Source organism: Canis aureus, chromosome 17 (genome assembly GCF_053574225.1).
Source record: "Canis aureus isolate CA01 chromosome 17, VMU_Caureus_v.1.0, whole genome shotgun sequence".
NCBI lineage: Eukaryota > Metazoa > Chordata > Mammalia > Carnivora > Canidae > Canis > Canis aureus.
In genome coordinates, this window is record NC_135627.1 from 11661163 (window position 1) to 11683672 (window position 22510).

General features: G+C 42.4%; 1 protein-coding gene across 9 annotated transcripts in view; it reads right to left on the reverse strand.

The window, feature by feature from the left end:
- The window catches only part of CLYBL (citramalyl-CoA lyase), a 301132-nt gene that overhangs the window by 147815 nt on the left and 130807 nt on the right, over window positions 1-22510 (reverse strand). The gene's annotated exons all lie outside the window — the stretch shown is intronic.

The window sequence follows — 22510 nt, forward strand, 5'->3', positions numbered from 1 at the left end:
GTTATTCTTTTTTTTTTTTTTTGACAGTTGTTATTCTTAGTGGAGAAACTAGGTGTCAGTGGCCCCTGCCTGCTTCTGACACCTGCTCTCTCCTTCCATTCCCTACTGGACTCAGTTTAGGCTCTTGTGGAAATAAGAGGAGTTAGCCAGAAGCTTGTTTGGCTCATTACAGCCCTCACCCCTAACCTGGTCCATACTTTGGAGCTGGGAAAGCTATGGTTTAGCCCATAACATATGGTAAAGGAAGGTGAGATCAGGACCAGCTACATTATTTTTGGGCCCAGTCTACAATTAAAATATAGGCCCTTGTTCAAAATGTATTAGGAATTTTAAGATTGGTGACAGAAGAACATCAAACCAAGCCCCAGACCCTTTTAAGCACAGGGCCATATGTGACTGTCCAGATGACATATCTACAAAGCCAGCCCTCCCCATGACAGACAAGCTATATATGTCGTGAAGTGCCCAGTTAAGGAAAGGTTAAAGCCACAGCAAGCCAGAAGCACCCTAATGTTTTACTCTGCCCTGAGTACACAGCATCATCCTTTCCAAATATATATCAGCTCTACTTTTCATGAAAACTCCCTTTTTGGAAGTTATCCTAAGTTAATGCCATCAAGTATTTTACATGGATGTAACATTTTGCCATGATTAGGGTACCTTGTGAAAATGAATCTCAAGAAAAATCATTCATTCTTTGGTGGTCTATCAATTTTGTGTGTGACTCCTCATTCCTTCTTGTAGCCAACCTAAATACACTATAAAATTTGAGTCTGGGTCTTATTTTCCACAGCATAAGCATTACGCTACATGAGGTATGGCGAGATACAAATGGATTTTAAAAGTGGTGCATGTGTTGGGATGCCTGGGTGGCTCAGTTGGTTGGGCATCTGACTCGGTTTTGGCTCAGATCATGATCTCAGAGTTGTGAGATCAAGTCCTGAGTTGGGCTCCATGCTCAGTGGAAAGTCTGCTTGGGATTCTCTTTCTCCCTCTGTCCCTCCCTAATGCATGCACTCGCGTGCGCTCTTTCTCTCTCTCCCTGAAATAAATAAAATCTTTTTAAAAAACTGTACAAGTTTTATAAGACATTTTATTTAATATAAAATGTATTTTGAAAGAATATATTATGGTGAGCTAATTGAAGAAAACTGAAACACCTGTCATTGCTGTGCACTGACTAAAAATATCTGGTTTATCTTTTAAAAGTGAGAAAATATAATGATGTAACAGCAAGAATCATATTTTACTTATTCATACTGGAATCCAAAATTTGCAATGTATCCATTTCCTTAAAATTGGTAAAAGTAATTAAACAAGATGAAATCTTATTTACCAGGAAATGCTTGGGGTCAAAATTACTCTTCATCAGAATTTGTTGTAACTGCACGTGTAAAACCCAAATAGAGGATTGAGAATGGCTCTAGTAGAAAGAGCTTCAGTGGTCCTTCCTAGATCTCTCACTTCACCTGACAGAGTAAATGTCTGGACACATCTGTTTATTGGCAACCGACAGTCATTTAATGAAAACTGAGCTTTCTTCCACGTGAAATAGCTTCTGACCACCATTTCAGCTCCAGCCACTGTGGTCTCCAAGCTACACTATTTGAATCTCAAGCCTGAGCTCCCAGCTATAGCTCATGTTGTAAATCATATCACCATCATGCTAAGCACTTGAGTAAATCTTTCCTAGCACATTTATATGAAGTGTAATTTTAAAACAGATGATCGGGATCCCTGGGTGGCGCAGCGGTTTGGCGCCTGCCTTTGGCCCAGGGCGGGATCCTGGAGACCCAGGATCGAATCCCACGTCAGGCTCCCGGTGCATGGAGCCTGCTTCTCCCTCTGCCTATGTCTCTGCCTCTCTCTCTCTGTGACTATCATAAATAAATAAAAATAAAATTAAAACAGATGATCACTTAAAAAAATCTGCCACTGTTAATGTTTCTGGTTTCCCAGATAGTCTTCTATAATCATTAAAATATTATTTTGCTCATCTCCTGGTCAAAAAACTGTCAACAGTTCCTCACTACCTATATGATTAAGTTCACTCTCAGCTGATATTCCTTTTCTCAACTTATATCCCGTTATTCCCATTCAGTAAGTATCTTAGGAAACTTAGATTTTGATCATCTCTAGAACATGCCACAGTCACTGTTTCCAGAGTACCTTTGCTTCTGCTGTGCTTCTGCTGGAAAAGTCTTCCCTTTCAGTTTATTAGAATATTAAGGATCCTTCAAGTTCAGTTCAAATTCCACTCTGAATCTTGAGGCTTTCTTGACTATTATTTAAACTCTCTCATCTTGGGGCAGCCCTGGTGGCTCAGCGGTTTAGCGCCGCCTTCGGCCCGGGGTGTGATCCTGGAGACCCAGGATCGGGTCCCACATTGGGCTCCCTGCATGGAGCCTGCTTCTCCCTCTGCCTGTGTCTCTGCCCCTCTCTTTCTGTGTGTCTCTCATGAATAAATAAAATCTTAAAAAAAAAAAAAAACTCTCTCATCTTAAACTCTTACAGCATTTATCAATCATAACCAAACCAGAACCAGCAAAGGACTGCTATCAAGGCTGCTACTAAGGCTAAAGTTCTGCTATCAAGCTAAAGTTAATTAAGATGGCAGAAGAGTTCTGGAAAAGCAACTGATGATACAAATCAAAAGACCTAAAAAGTTTTCTACTTTTTGACCCGGTAATTTTAAGTTGTTTGACAAAATTCCTTTTGGAAATTGTTATAGACCGAATGTCTGTGACTCCCTAAAATTCATATGTTGAAATGTAATCCCCAGTGTATTTGGAGGTGGGACCTTTGGGAGGTGATTAAGTCCTGAGGGTTTTGCCCTTAGAAAAGAGGCCCTAGAGAGCTCCCTGTTCCTTTATGCCATGTGAGGACATGGTAAAAAGACTGAAGTCTACAATCAGGATGTGAGTCCACATCAGACACCCAATCTGTCAGAGCCTTGATCTTGGATTTCCCAGCCTCCAGTACTATGAGAAATACATTTCTGTTGTTTACCAGTCACCCAATCTATGGTATCCTTCTATAACACCTGGAACGAACTAATAGACCGGAATCTATCTTAAGAAAATAATTAGAAATAAGACTAGAGGGGTGCCTGGGTGGCTCAGTTGGTTAAGCATCTGCCTTCAGCTCAGGTCATGAGCCAGGGTCCTGCGATTGAGCCCCACATTGGGCTCCCTGGTCACAGAGAGTCTGCTTCTCCCTCTCCCTCTGCTGCTCCCCCCGCTTGTGCTTTCTCTCTCAAACAAATAAATAAAATCATGGGATCCCTGGGTGGCGCAGCGGTTTGGCGCCTGCCTTTGGCCCAGGGCGCGATCCTGGAGACCCGGGATCGATTCCCATGTCGGGCTCCCGGTGCATGGAGCCTGCTTCTCCCTCTGCCTGTGTCTCTGCCTCTCTCTCTCTCTGTGTGACTATCATAAATAAATAAAAATTAAATAAATAAATAAATAAATAAATAAATAAATAAATAAATAAATAAAATCTTTAAAAAAAGAAATAAGACTAGATATGTGTATTAAGAAACCGAAGGGGTCCCTGGGTGGCGCAGCGGTTTGGCGCCTGCCTTTGGCCCAGGGCACGATCCTGGAGACCCTGGATCGAATCCCACATCGGGCTCCCGGTGCATGGAGCCTGCTTCTCCCTCTGCCTGTGTCTCTGCCTCTCTCTGTCTCTGACTATCATAAATAAATAAAAATTAAAAAAAAAAAGAAACTGAAAACCACTTTTAGGTCCAACAGTAGGATGAATTATAGTATATATATTCAAGGAATATGATGCTATTGTTAAGAATTAAGTTTATAAAAATATTTAATGTTAAGGTAGTTACTGCTATTTTTAAACAGAGGATATAACATTATATATACAATAACATTTCAAATTGTAAAAAAATGCAAGGGAAAATATCGGAAAGGAAAGACACCAAAATGTTATGAGGGATACCTCTGAACTGTAGAGTTTGGGATTAAGATTTTTCTGCTTCTGCACATTTGTTCCTATTTTGCATATTTACTAGAAGAAGCATTACTCCTTTTTTAAAAAATTCATTTTTTAAGGTTTTACTTATTTAAGTAATTTCTACACCCAATGTGGGGCTCGAACTCACGACCCCAAGATCAAGAGTCACATGCTCTTCTGACTGAGCCAGCCAGATGCTCCTTTAAAAAATCTCTTCTAGGGGGATCCCTGGGTGGCTCAGCGGTTTAGCACCTGCCTTTGGCCCAGGGCGTGATCCTGGGGTCCTGGGATCGAGTCCCGTGTCGGGCTCCCGGCATGGAGCCTGCTTCTCCCTCCTCCTATGTCTCTGCCTTTCTCTCTCTCTATCATAAATAAATAAATAAATCTTAAAAAAAAATCTCTTCTATAACTGGCTTAAAACAAATCAATAAAATCACCCAAAAGGTCTCAAATGGCTTCATAATATAGTAGAAAAGATGGACTATATGCAATTTAGGATATCTGACCATTTTTGACTTACAAAAATAGCCATTTTATATGGTTCAATCCAATACCGTGACTGGCATTCAGAAGATGGGATGAGAAGCAAGCCATCATGCAGCCTCAGTGGCACAGCAGTTTAGCGCCGCCTGCAGCCTGGGGCGTGATCCTGGAGACCTGAGATCTAGTCCCACATGGGGCTCCCTGCATGGAGCCCACCTCTCCCTCTGCCTGTGTCTCTGCCTCTCTGTCTCTCTGTCTCTCTGTCTCTCTCTCTTGTTCTGTGTGTCTCTATGAATAAATAAATAAAATCTTAAAAAAAATTTTTATCTTAAAAAAAAAAAAAAGAAGCAAGCCACCATGTCACTCTAAGTGTTAATTCCCTCTTCAGTAAGAAGCAACAGATAGCTATATGTTGCTATATCTTATACAGGGGAGAGTTCACCACAAGCAGTAAAGCATCATGCACTTAGCTATTATGATTATCTGAAACTTGTCACTCATGTTCAATGCTGGTCAGCACAGCCCTACATCAGGAATCTTGTCTCCAGCACCCTCTTCCACTAGGTCTTGAGTTCTATGAGGGAGAGAAAGGCCTATGTCTCCTCCACACTGCTCAGCACAGGGCTTTACACACAAGGAGACAAACAATTCCTGTTACCGTATCATCTAAAAAAGCCAGCAATCCAGAGGTGGGTATGTAGGACAGATCTGCAACCACAGTGTCTTTATTCTTCTTGTGGAAGAGTCAAGTTTTAGTGGTGATTATAGGCAGGAGGTCATTTTTATTCCCTCTTTCCTTTGCCATCCTGGAAACTCTAATCCGACCCATAGTCTGTTGCTTCTTTTTCCATATTTATCCCCTCCTTTCCATAAACACAGTGTTAACAGGCTAGTTTATTTAGGGCCTCATTAACCTAGACCTAGATGACTATGGAAGCCTCTTATCAATCTTGCCTTCCACTATACTCTTTCATTTATTCGTTTGTTCATTTGTTCACTTATTCAGCAAGCACTGATTAAGCACCTACGGAGAGACCTACACTGGGTCACCACTAGCATATGTCAGGTCCTTCTCTGCAAATAAGAAAAGAGGGCCCCCTGGCACCTTCCAGCAGGTAGAAGGGCAAAACGACACCTCCTACTTCTGAGGCAACATGCTTTGGTGAGTGGAGATACACTGAAGCTCAGTCCTGACACATGCCTCTCTGTAGGCACCCCCCGATCAGGGCATACCTCCACACAACTGTATGTAGGGGCTCTGACTCACTCTGTGCTGAGTGCAGTGGGGAGGTGGCACAAAAGAAACAGGACATGCCCCGAAGGTCCAGGGAAGAACACCCAAACAATGGTCCGCAAGCAGCTCAGGAAGTCTAAAGTACATAATGAAGCTCCAGAGAAAAAGATCAAAGGCAGTAAAACTGGAATAATGAAAAGGAGAAAGGTATAGAGAGGGTTCGGGTTTCAGGTTCTGTTGCAGACTCTGAGGTTCAGGAGGGGGCTGTTGCTGGGTAGGTGGCAGAAGCCCATCTCAGCTTCCTCAAGCCTCTCTCTCATCCCTATACTGCTTCTGTGTCCTTTCCTTCCCCATCTCCGGCTGTTTCAAAATCTGTTCCACACTTGAGTTGTGCTCAGCACTGACTATTGTGTATGAATACAATTGTAGTAGGTGACAAGAGCTAACTTAATTTTATCTTACATATTTGGAGTTAGGGCCTCTTGATAGTCAACATGTAAATGTATTCAAACAATATGCAAAACAGGGCTTAAGAGGCGTTGAAAAAAATCTGGTAGCCTTATGGTGAGTTCTCTCTACAGAGGGACCTTCTTTTGGATGTAAAATATCCCTTGGCAGGTCCAAGGGTTCTTTTGGCTGGAAGGGGGCCCTCCTGGCCCTCCTTTCCTCCTCTACCTGGTAAATTTTTATAAGCCACTTATATAGCTAAAGGTACCCCTAATGCTGCAGGGGTTTCCCACCTGGGATTCAATATAACCATCACTCGGGGACCTTTTAAAAATGGTCAGGAGTACCTAGGTGGCTCAGTTGGTTGAGTGACTCTTGATTTCAACTCAGGTCATGGTCTCAGGATGGAGACCCGCATAGAGCTCTGTGCTCAGTGGGGAGTCTGCTTGGGATTCTCTCTCTTCCTTTACCTCTGCCCCCCACCCTGCTCACACACTCTTTCTCTAAATTAAATAACTAAAAAATTTTTTTTTAAAAAAAGGTCAAAATTGGAATGCCTGGGTGGCTCAGCGGTTGAATGTCTGTCTGCCTTTGGCTCAGGGCATGATCCTGGAGTCCCAGGATCGAGTCCTTCATCGGGCTTCCTGTATGGAGCCTGCTTCTCCCTCTGCCTCTATCTCTGCCTCTCTATGTCTTTCATGAATAAATAAATAAAATATTTTAAAAATAAATAAATAAATAAATAAATAAATAAATAAATAAATAAATAAAAATTTAAAAAGTCAAGATCAAAACCACAATGAGCATCACCTCACACCAGTCAGAATGGCTAAAATTAACCAGTTAGGAAACAACAAATGTTGGTGAGGAAGCTACACTGCTGGTAGAAATGCAAGCTGGTGCAGCCACTCTGGAAAACAGTATGGAGATTCCTCAAAAAGTTAAAAATAGAACTACCCTAGATCCAGCAATTGCACTGCTAGGTATTTGCCCCAAAGATATAAGTGTAGTGCTCCAAAGGGGCACCTGCACCCCAATGTTTATAGCAGCAATGTCCATAATAGCCAGACTATGGAAAGAGCCCAGATGTCCACTGACAGATGAATAAGGAAGATGTGATCCATATATGTAATGGAATACTACTCAGCCACCAAAAAAATGAAATCTTGCCATTTGCAATGACATGGATGGAACTAGAGGGTACTATGCTAAGTGAAATAAGTAAATCAGAGAAAGACAATTATCAAGATATCACTCATGTGGAATTTAAGAAACAAAACAGAGGAGCATAGGGGAAGGGAGGGAAAAATAAAATAAGACAAAATCAGGGAAGGAGACAAACCATAAGGGACTCTTAACCATAGGAAACAAACTGGGGGTTGCTGGAGGGGAGAGGGGTAGGGGATGCGGTAACTGGGTGATGGGCATTAAGGAGGGCATGTGATATAATGAGCACTGGGTGTTATTTACAACTGATGAGTCATTGACCTCTACCTCTAAAACTAGTAACACACTATATGTTAATTAGCCCCATCCAGCATAATCAAATTCAATTCATTGGTAATAGGGCCAGGCTCTCTCAAATATATATATTTGAGCTAAGTCCTTGTGAATTATGTGAGTTGCTGCAGACCAGTACTGCTGGTCTCTTACCTGTCCTCATGTGAGAATTTCCCATCTCTCATAATAGCATCTACTATCGTCATATGGGAGCTTGTTAGAAATGCAGAATCTGCCCCCCCTCCCCAAGTCCCTCTGAATCAGAAACTACATATTAACAAATCTCCAGGGGCTGCTTATCACATGGAAGTCTGAGAACCACTGCTCTAGGCTGATTCAATTTGGGAGCATGTTGAAATCATCTGGGGAACTTGCAGATATGCTGTCATTAAAGCTCCAGGCACAGAAAATTTGGTGTCATTGGTCTGGGGTAAGGCCTAGGCTCTGGGACTTCTAAAAGCTCTCAATATGGAGGTCTTCTGAGGAGGACCAATGTGTAGCCACTATCTTAATACAGGAAATTTTGCCCCAACAAAAATTTCTCAAGTCATGTGCTACTTCTATACATAAGTAGATGCCAGGAAAAGAATAAGATCATAACTGAAAATGTAGCAAACTTAGAAAAAAAAATCCATGTTTAAAGAAAAGTTGTTCTAGTAAAAAAAAATTAACACACCAACTGCTAACAATATTTGAAATAAGAGCAATACTCAAATGAGCTAATAGCCATATTAAGATCTACAATTTGGTACGCAACTTCTATACCCAACTTAGTGGTGTCTTTATTTAGCTGATAGCTAGTACAGATGTCCCTATAGTAGCTGCCCATCACAATCACCCAAGGAACAAAGAAAAAGAAAAAAACCCTAGGCCACACTCCCCAACCCAATGAAATAAGAGCACAGCGGTGAGTTTCAAGCATCAGTGTTTCTTTAAAGCTTCCAGGGAAAGTCCAAAGTGCAGCCAAGGAAGAGAACTTCTGCACTACCATTTGCAAGGACAACCAAAATGTCTAATTGGTCCTAGAAAGGACTAAAGGTTGCTGGACTTCACCAGTTGCCAGAACTGAATCCTACCATATTTAGGCAGGGGAGCTGGGTACCAACTATGCAAATTATCCTACTAATCAAATGGCTGGGGAATGATAATTTTGAGAGGAGTGAGGAAAACCTTCTTGGCCTAGAAATCATGATGTTCTACATCCCCCACTCACTGAACCAGTAGCCATCACCTGCAGGGGCTTGAAAGTGGTGTGGGGTGAACAGGAAGTCTCTGCTATACTAGGCACTTCAAACTAGAGTCTTAGATCAAGTCCACAGTGAAATAAAAAGTTTGCCTTTGTTTTTAAAGATTTTATTTATTTATTCATGAGAGAGAGAGAGAGAGAGAGAGAGAGAGAGGCAGAGACACAGGCAGAAGGAGAAACAGGCTCCATGCAGGGAGCCCGACGTGGGACTCGATCCTGGGTCTCCAGGATCACACCCTGGACTGAAGGCAGTGCTAAACCGCTGAGCCACCCAGGCTGCCCCATAAGTTTGCCTTTGTTAACAGAAAAGGAAGTCTCATTTCCAGTAGCTGGAGGGGCTGAACCTGCAGCTCCCAGGAAGCCGAGTGAGAAAGGATGGGGGACTTAAAAGTAAGCAAAATCCCTGCCACCAACAGGACCCAAGACGAGCATACTATATTCTTGCTTAGTAGTTCCTTTTCTTTTTTTTTTTTTTTTTTAAGATTTTATTTATTTATTCATGAAAGACACAGGCAGAGAAAGAAGCAGGCTCCATGCAGGGAGCCTGATGAGGGCTCGATCCCAGGACCCTGGGATCACGACCTGAGCCGAAGGCAGACGCTCCACCGCTGAGCCACCTGGGCGTCCCAGCTTAGTAGTTCCTCATGACCCATGATACTGAGGTAACAAAATTAGTTAAATTTCGCTACAGCGAATACTGGTGCCTCTGATTCTGGGTTCAGGTATACTGCTGAATTTTTTTTTTAAGATTTTATTTATTTATTTGAGAGAGAGAGAGAGAGAGAGCATGCATGTAAGACAGAAAGCACAAGCAGGGGAGAGAGAGAGGGAGAAGCAGACTCCCTGCTGAACAGGGAGCCTGATGCAGGACTCACACCCATGACCCTGGGATCACGATCTGAGCTGAAGGCAGATGCTTAGCCAAATGAATGCCCAGGCGCCCATAACTGCTGAGTCTTATCTGCTTTGTATTTTCCAAGGAGTCACATCTTCCTCTACTTGGAGCCAATTTAATTCAAATTTACAATTTTTGCAAAAATCACAGTCATCTGAATAGATGCAGAAAAGAGCAACTGACAACATTTTTAATGATAAAAACATAGAAATGAAAAACATAAAAACGAACTAGATTTGAAGGGAAACTTCCAAATCTTGAAAAAGAAAGACTAAAGACTAAACTGAAGGCAGTAGAGACAGAATCCCAAGTTAACAAATAACAATCACCCAGCCTCTAGTTTCCTGAGAACCCACCAGTGCTCCACCAAAGTGTCCAAACTCATGCTGTTTTGCTTTTGAAGTTATAACAAACTCATATTCCAAGAAGAGCCCTGTATATCAGATACTTTTACAAATGCTGGGCCAACTGACTATTGGTCTATTTAACAAATGTATTTTTATTTAGGTGAAATGTGTTTATACAGCAATTGGAGTTTTTAAAACAGCAATTTGATTTTATTTTATCATATTTAATTTTTGTTAGAAAATTTGACAGGCTTTTCAAAGTTGGAGAAGGGAGGATTTTTTTTTTTTTTTAAAGATTTATTTATTTGAGAGAGACATTGCAAGTGTGAGGAGGAGCAGAGGAAGAGAGAGAATCTCAGATTCCTCACTGGGCAGGGAGCCGAAATGGGGCTTGATCCTACAACCCCATCATGACCTGAGCTGAAATCAAGAGCTGTACACTTAACCAACTAAGCCACCCAGGTGTCTCAGGAAGGTAGGATTTTATGTCAGTATACACAGGTCCGGGACTGGGGCCTGTTGGCTGGATGCTGCTTTCAATCCCAGTTCTGATTCTAGTTATCATCAGACAATTAGTGATCACTAGGGGGCCAGACCCCTGGAAAAAATACAAAGATAAAGAGAGTTTCTGCGATTCTCAGAAACTGACCACTCAGACTCTGTCAGGAGGCTGAGGCATTGAGGGGCCAGAGTCCCTGACGAGATAGGGAGAATATGACCACATAGAATAGGAAGCAGGGAGGACTTGGGGGTGTGGAGAAGCCCGTAGATGCCCTCTGTGTCCTGGGAAACATCCCAAGGAAGCAAGCCACCTCCCTAGGAAGCAAGAGCTACAGGAACTTGGCATTAGAAGAATTTTCTGCTATATTCTGTAAGTAGGAGGCTGAGGTAGGTTCTCTTCCAGTTGCCCCTCTTCCACCATCTTAAGTCAGAGGTACCTTTCCTTGGGTCCCTGCAACACCAGGAGCTGAGGCCAGGGCCTCAGTACTGACTCTGATGAGACAGTCACAAGTAGGTCAGTGGAAACTGGAGGAAGAAATGCTCTCCTCATACTGGGGTCAGGTTTGCAGAGGTGAAGGCTGGGAACCCACAGGGCCAGTGAAAGGTAGCCCTAGCTCCCTGCCAGGACCCCACAGATTCTGCCTTGGAAGCATACCTGGGCTTGCTCATCAGGACCCTGCTGCTTGGCCTAGTTCTCATGGTGGTCAGTAGACCACCAGCTGCTAGAGCACTTCAGAGCATTCCTGCTAATTAGAAACTTCTGCTTCTCAGCCTTACCCCCCCAACTAGTTGTTCCATGGCACAGATGCCAGCTGGCTGGTTCCTCCTGCCCTCAAGCTGCTTGCCCAGACTTGACTCCTTTCCTCTGGCCTGGGCAGATGAGGCTGTGGAGTGCCCTGATGCTGGGTCCCACCCAAATTATAACCAATGCAGATAGAGAAGAAGTTTGCCTGAGCGCAGTCAAGTGTCCAGATCCACAGCGTGGGATGGGCAGAGCAGGACTGAGGGATTACGCCTGAGCTGGTCTCTTCACAAGCAGCAGAAGGTCTCTGAAAGCTAATGTGGGGTAAAATATGATGATCAAGGTCCAGGGACCCTCCCTCAGTATTCCATGTCTTCTGCTTGACCCTGATCCTTGACCCAAGATGCCCTTGCCTCACCCATGGATGCCCTCCATAAGCACCACAGGCTGGCGAGCTCAACAACTTTCAAGGACTTCTAATGTTTCCATTGTCACATCCCTACTATCATTTCATAAACACAAATGTTTTGATCCCATAAGTTTTTTTTAAAGATGTTATTATTTATTCATGAGAATATACAGAGAGGAGACAGAGAGAGAGGCAGAGGCACAGGCAGAGGGAGAAGCAGGTTCCATGCAGGGAGCCCGACGTAGGACTCGATCTGGGGTCTCCAGGGTCATGCCCTGGGATGAAGGCAGGCGCTAAACCACTGAGCCACCCGGGCTGCCCGATCCCATAAATTTGGAATCTAATACTTTCTCGGAATCATCTAAATAGCAGGCTATCCAGGGTTGCCTGGGTAGCTCAGCTGGTTAAGTGTCCAACTTCTGATTTCAGCTCATGACCTCGGGGTTGTGAGATCGAGCTCCACATTGGGCTCTGTAATGGGCATGGAGCCTGTAGGGCTTGTTTGAGATTCTCTCTGCCCTCCCCCTCTCCTTCTCTAAAAAAATAAATACAAGAAAGAAAAGAAAAGAAAAGAAAAGAAAGAAAGAAAGAAAGAAAGAAAGAAAGAAAGAAAGAAAGAAAGAAAGAAAAAGAAAGAAAGAAAGAAAAGAAACAAAGAAAAGAAACAAAGAAAGAAAGAAAGAAATAGGGGCACCTGGGTGGCTCAATTGGTTAAATGTCCGACTCTTGATTTCAGCTCAGGTCATGCATAATCTAAGGGTCATGAGATCAAGCCCCATGTTGGGCTCCACACTTAGCATGCAGTCTGCTTCTCCCTCTCCCTCTGCTCCTCCCCCTGCTCACACACTCTTTCATATGTAAATAAATAAGTGGGTAGGTAAATAAGTAAGTAAATGGCAGTCCAGACTTAACCAAGTGCAGATAAGAACTTTTTGATTCAAGACTTATCATCATCCCATGTCCTCTCTGCTCCTCTCCAGTCTCCTCCTCACATCACAGCCAGGCTGGACCTTTACAAGTGTCGATGAGATCATGGTATTTCTTTTTTTTTTTTTTTTAATTTTTATTTATCTATGATACTCACACAGAGAAAGAGAGAGAGAGAGAGAGGCAGAGGGAGAAGCAGGCTCCATGCACAGAGAGCCCTATGTGGGATTCGATCCCAGGTCTCCAGGAGAGCGCCCTGGGCCAAAGGCAGGTGCCAAACCGCTGCGCCACCCAGGGATCCTGAGATCATGGTATTTCTCTGCTCCAAATACTTTAATGGCTTTCAGATGTTCTCTCATTAAAACCCAAATACCTTACCCTGGCCAACAAGGGCCTGGCTGCTGTGACCTGTCCATCCCTCTCTGCTACTAGCCTTGGTCAAGGGATCTTCCCCCAGTTCCCTGAATGAGCCTCATTTTTCCTGTCTGCCTCAGAAGCTTCCCATGCTATCCCCTCTGGAAGTTTCTTCTCCTGGATCCTAGCATGTCTAGTTCCCTCATCAAGTCTAAATGTTATCTCCTCAGCAAAGGCTTCCCCAACCTCTTAATACTAAATCAAACTCCTTCTGTGACCCTCTACTCCAGATTCCTGTCTATTCATTTCATAGACTTTCCCCTTTTGAAGTGAATTATTAGCCTGTTGACTTGTCTCTTGTCTTCCTTCCACAAAACTGACAAGAGTTTTTTTCATTTCAGGTATCCCATCCTTCTTATTTGGCAGGAAAGAAGTAGGCGACCCAATGGTCCTTAAAAGCAAGGGTGAGCACACATGGCACAGTGTGGCCACTGAGATGCTAAAGACAAGCCTTGGAGCCTTGAGGAATGAGGCAAAGATGGAGGACAGTGAAGACTTCCCTCATCCCAGTAGTGGCAAAGGAGGGAGGTGGCCGAGGATGGTGGTGCCAGGAGCCTGGGAGCTGGGGGCAGCAGGAGGGTGTCTTGGCCTGACTTGGGCTGTGTTTTCAGGTGTTTGTCACTGCCCACTTTCCAAGCCCAACTCTCCAGCCTGCCCACATCCCTTTCAGAAATTCCTTTTCTGCCCAAGTCAGTCCCAGCTGGTATTGGCCATTTACAACTCTACACACCCAAGGCACAGGATTCTGGTGAGCAAGCACCTGCTTTGCGTTGTGTACTCAGCACTGAGCCTCCCATATTTAGGGACTCAGGAAATGCAAGCTGAATGCAGGGAAGAACAAACTCAGGGCTAGCTGGGTGGTGAGAAAGGGCCACATATTTCCACTTGCCTCTGTCCCTCAAGGGCTAACGAGGAGAGCAGGCATAGGTGCTTGCTTACCTGACTTAGTTGGTAGAGCATGCAACTCTGATCTCAGGGTTATGGGTTCAAGTCCCATATTGGGTGTAGAGATTACTTAAAAATAAAATCTTAGAAAAAGGATAATAGGGAAATGGTCATTGTAATGCTCTGCAGATTTCATCAAATTTTCTTTCCAAAAGGTACTAATTCTACTCCCACTAGCAGTACAGGAACCCAGGCTCCTGACATCCTTTTAACTTTTACACTGTGGTTTTGGGGTATTCAAGGAGAAGAGGTGTGATGTAGTGAGTGAAGGCTGCAATGGAAAGGGGCTGGAGGGGTGCCTGGCTGGCTCAGATGGTGGAGCGTGCAACTCTTGATCTCTGGGTTCTGAGTGCGAACCCCACATTGACTGTAGCGATTACTTAAAATCTTTTTTTTTTTAAGATTTATTTATTTACTTATTTATGATAGACACAGAGAGAGAGAGAAGCAGAGACACAGGCAGAGGGAGAAGCAGGCTCCATGCCGGGAGCCCGATGCAGGACTCGATCCCGGGACTCCAGGATCGCGCTCTGGGCCAAACCAAACCGCTAAGCCACCCAGGGATCCCCCTTAAAATAAAATCTAAAAAAAAAAAAAGGAAGGGGATGGAGATGTGAAGCCTTGGGGAAAGGTTTACAACAGCCCTATTTGAGTAATGATGAAACAATTTATGAATTGTTTTTTTTTTTAATTTTTATTTATTTATGATAGTCACACAGGGAGAGAGAGAGAGAGAGGAAGAGACACAGGCAGAGGGAGAAGCAGGCTCCATGCACCGGGAGCCCGACGTGGGATTCGATCCCGGATCTCCAGGATCACGCCCTGGGCCAAAGACAGGCGCCAAACCGCTGTGCCACCCAGGGATCCCCAATTTATGGATTGTATTAATCCCTTCAAAACTGGCATTCCCCACCTTGAGCTGACCTATATTCTATCATTTTACACTCCTACCATGTCAATTTTTTTTATTATGGTAAAATATATAACACAAGATTTATCATTACATTTTTAAGCACACATTTCAGTGGCATGAAATATAGTCACGTCATTGTGCAACCATTACCACCATCCATCTCCAGAACTTTTCATCTTTCCAAACCCACTAGACTCCCCATTCCCCTTCTCCCAGCACCTGGAGACCACCACTCATTGTTCTGTCTCTATGAATTTGACCACTCTGGGTATGTCATAGAAGAGGAATTATACACTGTCTTTTGTGCCTGCCTTTTTTCAGTATAATGTCCTCAAGGTTCATCCATGCTGTAGGATGTGTCAGAATTTCCTTCCTTTTTAAGGCTGAATAATATTCCGTTGCACGGACATATTGCATTTTGTTTATCCATCATCTGTTGGTGGACATTTGGGTTATTTCTACTTTCGTACTACTGTGAATAATGCTATTAGAAACACTAGTGTAGGGGATCCCTGGGTGGTGCAGCGGTTTGGCGCCTGCCTTTGGCCCAGGGCGTAATCCTGGAGACCCGGGATCGAATCCCACGTCGGGCTCCTGGTGCATGGAGCCTGCTTCTCACTCTGCCTATGTCTCTGCCTCTCTCTCTCTGTGACTATCATAAATAAATAAAAATTAAAAAAAAGAAAAGAAACACTAATGTAGGGCATCTCGGGTGGCTCAGCGGTTTAGTGCCGCCTTTGGCCCAGGGCCTGATCCTGGAGACCCGGGATCGAGTTCCACATCAAGCTCCCTGCATGGAGCCTGCTTCTCCCTCTGCCTGTTCTCTGCCTCTCTCTGTGTGTGTCTCTCATAAATAAATAAATAAATAAATAAATAAATAAATAAATAAATAAATAAATAAATAAGAAACACTAGTGTACATATATCTATTTGAATCTCTGCTTTCAATGATTTAGGGTACTTACCCAGAAGTGCAATTGCTAGATCATATGTTAATTCTATATTTAATTTTTTTTTTGGAATTCTCATACTGCTTTCTACAGTGGCTGTATCAATTTACATTTCCACTCAGATATTATTTTTAAATATTTTATTTTATTTTATTTTATTTATTTTTTTTTTTTAAATTTATTTATGATAGTCACAGAGAGAGAGAGAGAGGCAGAGACACAGGCAGAGGGAGAAGCAGGCTCCATGCACCGGGAGCCTGATGTGGGATTCGATCCCGGGTCTCCAGGATCGCGCCCCGGGCCAAAGGCAGGCGCCAAACCGCTGCGCCACCCAGGGATCCCTATTTTTAAATATTTTATGCTGCATTTGAATACAGTAATGATTGAACAGGTATTTTGGACCCCCTCCCCAAAAGAATCGTCTTTTATGTTCCCTTTAGAAATTTCCTTCCAGGGGTGCCTGGGTGGCTCAGTGACCTGTCTTCAGCTCAGGTCATGATCTTGGGGTCCTGGGATAGTCCTGTGTCAGGCTCCCTGCTCTGTGGGAAGTCTGCTTCTCCTTCTCTCAAATAAATACTATCTTTAAAAAAAAGAAATTTCCTTCCAAAAATTTTAATAAATTTTGGTAGATTCTCATTTGTTTATAAACCTAAGAAATAATAAGAAAACAAAGCACCATTTAAAAATAATACATCAGGCACCTGGGTGGCTCAGTGATTGAGTGTCTGCCTTTGGCTTAGGTCATGATCCTGGGATCCTGGGATTGGGTCCTGCATTGGGGTCCCTGTAGGGAGCTTGCTTCTCCCTCTGCCTAAGTCTCTGCCTCTCTCTGTGTCTTTCATGAATAAATAAATAAAATATTTTTAAAAAATAATAAAAATAAAAATAATGTATCAATAAATTTCTAGTTAGAATACTGCACAGAAATGACAAGGCCCTTTAAGTTCTTTTACAGATTTTGACTTGGGGTACCTGACCGGCTCAGTCAGTAGAGTAGCAACTCTCGATCTGGGAGTTTTAGGTTCCAGCCCCATGTTGGGTGTAGAGATTACTTAAAATAAAATCTTTTAATAAAGAAAATAAGATTTTGACTCTTAAGAACTGATCAAAGTTAAAACTAAAAATTTCTTGGAGTGTCTTGCTGGCTCAGTAGGGCACGCGACTCTTGATCTTAGGGTCATGAGTTTTAGCACCCAACTGGATGTAGAATTTACTTAAATAATAAAAAAAAATAAAATAAAAATTTCTTTTTTTTTTTTTAAATAAAAATTTCTTATGAAAAAAAATCTGCACAAATCCATAGCTATAGGACAGATTCCTGATGGGTTTCCTCTATTTGGGGCTGGATCTTCATTCCTTTGAGACGGCTGGAGGAGTATAACTGAGCTATATCTTTGTTTCTTCTAAGTTTATACACTAGGAAAAACCGAGTTCTGTGTTGCATGGCCCATAGGTCTGATCTTGCATGACAATTCTGGTGCTTATGGAAGAATATATGTAATTAGAATGAGGATAAAAACTCATTTAACCGGGCAGCCCCGGTGGCGCAGCAGTTTAGCGCCGCCTGCAGCCCAGGGCGTGATCCTGGAGACCCTGGATCGAGTCCCATGTCAGGCTCTCTGCATGGTGCTTGCTTCTCCCTCTGCCTGTGTCTCTGCCTCTCTCTCTCTCTCTCTCTCTCTGTCTCTGTCTCTATGAATAAATAAATAAAATCTTAAAAAAAAAACTCATTTAACCAATCCTTTCCTACCCCCACAAAAGACAGTAAAATTCTCCTATGAATTTCAACCATGCTTATGACTTAATAATAGGTATTTATGCCAGCATCTATAATAACGGAGGCCTACTTATGTTCTCACTTTCCTAAGTTCCCAAGTGCCAGAGAGATTCCCTATTCTGAGGACTATTTCAGTTACTATGGCAACAGTGCACAGAGAAGGGGAGAGCTTTCCTTGGGCACGAGAGTAAAAGAACAGCTATTTGTCCTCCCATTGGCAGAACAGGGCCATTCGTGAGATTAGCATGTGGTGGAAATACAAATAAGCGTGCAGGCTGCTTCAGAAAAGCCAAGAAAACATTTTCAGGGCAAATTCTCTCATGAAGCAATTCTATCACACCTTAATCAAATGCTCCATTTTGTACTGAAGTGAAGATATAGTTTTTTGTGTCCAAAGTAGACACACAAGATAGCAGTTTGTGGTCCACTGTGGGTTTGCTTCTAAGCCCTGGACATAGGATGGGGCAACCCAGGGGCTGTGGACCAGCCTTTTAGCCATTGTGGGGTGTTATGTACAAAGAGGGTGACTGGTGAGGGAATTCCCTTTTAAGCTATCCTTGCCATGGAGCCCCAGAAAAAAAAAGTGGACACTGGACAAAGGGCAGACTTAGCAGGAGTAGGGGGAAGAAAAAGAATCTATATTTATGCCCAGTTTGGTGAAGTTTGTGTCATGCTATTTCACAGCAGATCTCTGCCTCCTCAGACCATCAGAATACCAAAAGGCAAAGCAAGTGACCCCCTGCATGGAGGTCTTTTTTCACATAGAACAAGAAAGCAGACAACCAACCATGTCAAAAATTTAAGATACTCGTTATGCTAAGTGAAATAAAAAGCCAAATACAAAAGGACAAATACTGTATAATTCCACTCATATGAGGTACTTAGAATAGTTAAATTCAGAGACAGGAAGTAGAATGGTGGTGGCATGGGGAAGGGGAGTTCCTATTTAATGGGAAGAGATTTCAGTTTGGGAAGATGAAAAGTTCTGGAGATGGTGGTGATGGTTGCACAACACAGAGAATGTACTTAATGCCACTGAATGGTCCACTTAAAAATAGTTAAAATGGCGAATTATATATTAGGTATATTTTACTGCAATGAAGAAAAAAGTTACCAAATCTGTTTCCCTTGTCATATCCATGCTATCATTTCATAAACACAAATGTATTGATCAACTTTAGTATTAATCATGCATCCAATAAATACTGAGTCCACTGCAAGCTGGTCCTTGCTCAGTATAGGCTGTGTGGGGGCTGAGCAAACACGGTTATAAAGCTACGCGTCCAGCACACCCTCAATGTTGCACATTCTGCCTGCTATAGCTGCAGGACTCTATTTTTCTAGATGTGTGCACAACTTGTGTGGGGATAAGTTCCAGAATTGGGGGGAAAAACACCTACAATAGTGTGACCATGAATGGGTCCCAAAGAAGGAGGCAAGTTTTCCATGAGAACAGAGACCCACATTTATATCCCATATGGATTAGTCTTTTTTTTTTATTAGTCTTTATTAATAACTGTTATGGGCACCTTTCAGAGTTGGTCTTCAGACTCAGGCGTCTGGTAGCACCTCTGAGGGTCAAGACTGCCATTTTTCTGAAAGGAAGATGAGGGAAGGGAAGGGTTTGATATTGGCTAAGCCAGGCCAGCCCAGCAGCCAACAAGGAGGAAAAGAAGAGCAAGAAGACTATTCTGGAGGAGGTGAGGGAGAGGAAGAGGATGTGAAAAAGGAAAGGAAGGAGGAGAAAGAGGAGTTGCAAGGGGAAAGTTGGGGTGGGTAAGAAAAGTGGGAGTGAAGGAAGGCAGTTGGAAGTGAGGGTGCAGAAAGGGACAGTGGAGGAGGGGAGGGGGTAAGAGAAGACCTTTGTTTTTCCTCAAAGTTCCTTGTTTTGTGTTGAGGAGGGGATGACAATAGAGCATGTGCCTGTTACTGGGTATTCACAGTAATCCCACTTTCTTGCTCTACTTTTGGTGAGAGAAGGAGGAGCAGAAGTTTTATCTGAACGGAAAACTGGAAGGATTTTTTTTTCTTGGAGTGACACTGAGGTCAAGAGGGAAACCTGCACTCCTTCACTGAACACAGTTAAGAACACAATGAGATTAGCATCTCTTCTATTTCTGGGCTGCTTCCACCAGGGGCTCCTAGAAACACAAAGAAGTCCAAGGATATTGTTCATTAATGGTTAACTGTTGATGTTGCTGAGGACTTGGTCCAGGAATGACACTCAGGACCTCTGCCCACAGAGATTTGATAGATGAATTAACAAGTGTAATTCCACCATCGCATACGAGATATAGTACCTGTCGTAGCACAGAACATGGGAGCTTTTTGGTAAATTGTTATAAAAACCTAAAGGACATGCCATCAGATTTTCCTCTGCCTCTGTAGAGATGATATGGAATCTCTGAGCCTGAGGAATAAATAGCATACTGTTTCATTTCTGACCAAAGGTGAACATTCAGAGTATGGCTTTCTGTTTATATGGTTCATTGTTTACATCCCTTGCCTAAGAAGATCCATTCTAAAACAAATTGCAGAAAAGGCAATATTTAGTAGTTAATATATTAAAACAGCCAGTGGAGAGTATAGGAAATATTACCATAGGTCTACCAGAAAATTTTATAAAAAAGACCATTCACAAAATTTCTCCCTTTAGAGATTCCATTAGTAACTAGGTATTCTATCTCAAAAAATAATAAATTAAAAACTGAGATGATTATTTCCTAACAGAGCTTTAGAGGTAACTGAGCAAATGTGAACTAGAAAGATCAATTTCTCCTTAACTTTTTTTTAAAGGTCACGAAAGAAGACTGTCAACCTGACAGATGTAACCATGGATTCTTTCACAGAGCTCTTCAAAAGCTCAAAGGCTGCTAAATGTGTCAAATTAATGCATCTCCCCCATGACCGGGTTCTTTGATATGAAAGTAATCATGGGAGATTTTTTTTCCCCTTCCAGAAAATGGCTCTGCAATTTTGAGAAAATAGTTCTCTCCACATCTTAAATTTTTTTTGTAACTGTCATGAAAATGATGTGGGTTAATGGAATCTCCATTTTTCTCCCTAGATTCTCTCAAAAATTCCTTTCAAGTGTCAATCTCAATGAAATAAGGCCAGAATGTTACATAGCTTAGAATTTTGATATTGTTAGCTATGGTCCTTTGATTATCCTGATTTGTAGATTTTGGGAGGATTTAATATTGATCTCTCTCTAGCACTGAATAGAAAAAAAAAAAAAAAAACAGTCTGAGTCTAATTGCCAGACCCATACCACACACACGAAAGCTGTGAATACAAGCTGTGATCACGAATCACGTGTATGTGGCTTTGATTGTGTGGGACCCACAATAAGATTAAGATTGTTTTTTTTCCTTCTTAATTATTCAGAGCTAAGTGTGATAAAAATTAAAACTAAACATATGGATGTGATCATGAAGGCTTTTTCTAACATAGTTGGTTGTTTTTTTTAAGTACGTGTAACATGCTACAGGCACTAATTCCTTTAAATATCTATTTAAGGCCAGATTTCCTAGAACTTGCTCTAATTTTAGGGGAGCTTAGGTTTTTTTTTTCTTAATTCAGTGCCACACTTAGCATGTACCAGCTTGAAGTACAAAAGAGCTTCTTTTCCCTTTATTTTTGGTTCCCTCTCAAACCACTCTTTTTTTTTTTTACTTTATAACTACACCAATATTTTTATTTCTTTTTAATAATAAATTTGTTTTTTATTGGTGTTCAATTTGCCAACATATAGAATAACACCCAGTGCTCATCCCGTCAAGTGCCCCCTTCAGTGCCCATCACCCATTCACCTCCACCCCCCGCCCTCCTTCCCTTCCACCACCCCCAGTTCGTTTCCCAGAGTTAGGAGTCTTTATGTTCTGTCTCCCTTTCTGATATTTCCCACACATTTCTTCTCCCTTCCCTTCTATTCCCTTTCACTATTATTTATATTCCCCAAATGAATGAGAACATATAATGTTTGTCCTTCTCCGATTGACTCATTTCACTCAGCATAATACCCTCCAGTTCCATCCATGTTGAAGCAAATGGTGGGTATTTGTCGTTTCTAATGGCTGAGTAAAATTCCATTGTATACATAAACCACATCTTCTTAATCCATTCATCTTTCGATGGACACTGAGGCTCCTTCCACAGTTTGGCTATTGTGGACATTGCTGATATAAACATCGGGGTGCAGGTGTCCTGGCGTTTCATTGCATCTGTATCTTTGGGGTAAAACCACTCTTTTTATTAAGTTTTTTATTTTAATTCCAGTAGAGTAAACCAAAAGACTACTCTTATTGAATGTGTACTGTTACTTAGTTTTTGATGGAATAAACCGGTCAAACTCAGACAGTAACATTCTTTTGTAAATATAAGGGAATAAAATTAAAAATTAAGAGGTGAATCTTTTCCACAAGGTGCATGTCAATGATAATCTATGTTTTGGTTTACTTGTGACTTGATTCACAGTTTTCTGGCCTAATGACAAGAGAGATAAAATAGGTTATACAGAGAGTAAGATAGCCAGACAACTTTTTAGTATTTGTCTTTGGAATACATTAACTAATTTTAAAAGCTAATTTAATTTTACATTCTATCTAGACCAACACTGATGTTTTGTCTTCTATTGGAAAGTGCTAATGAGGGATCCCTGGGTGGCGCAGCGGTTTGGCGCCTGCCTTTGGCCCAGGGCGCGATCCTGGAGACCCGGGATCGAATCCCACATCGGGCTCCCGGTGCATGGAGCCTGCTTCTCCCTCTGCCTGTGTCTCTGCCTCTCTGTCTCTCTCTGTGTGACTATC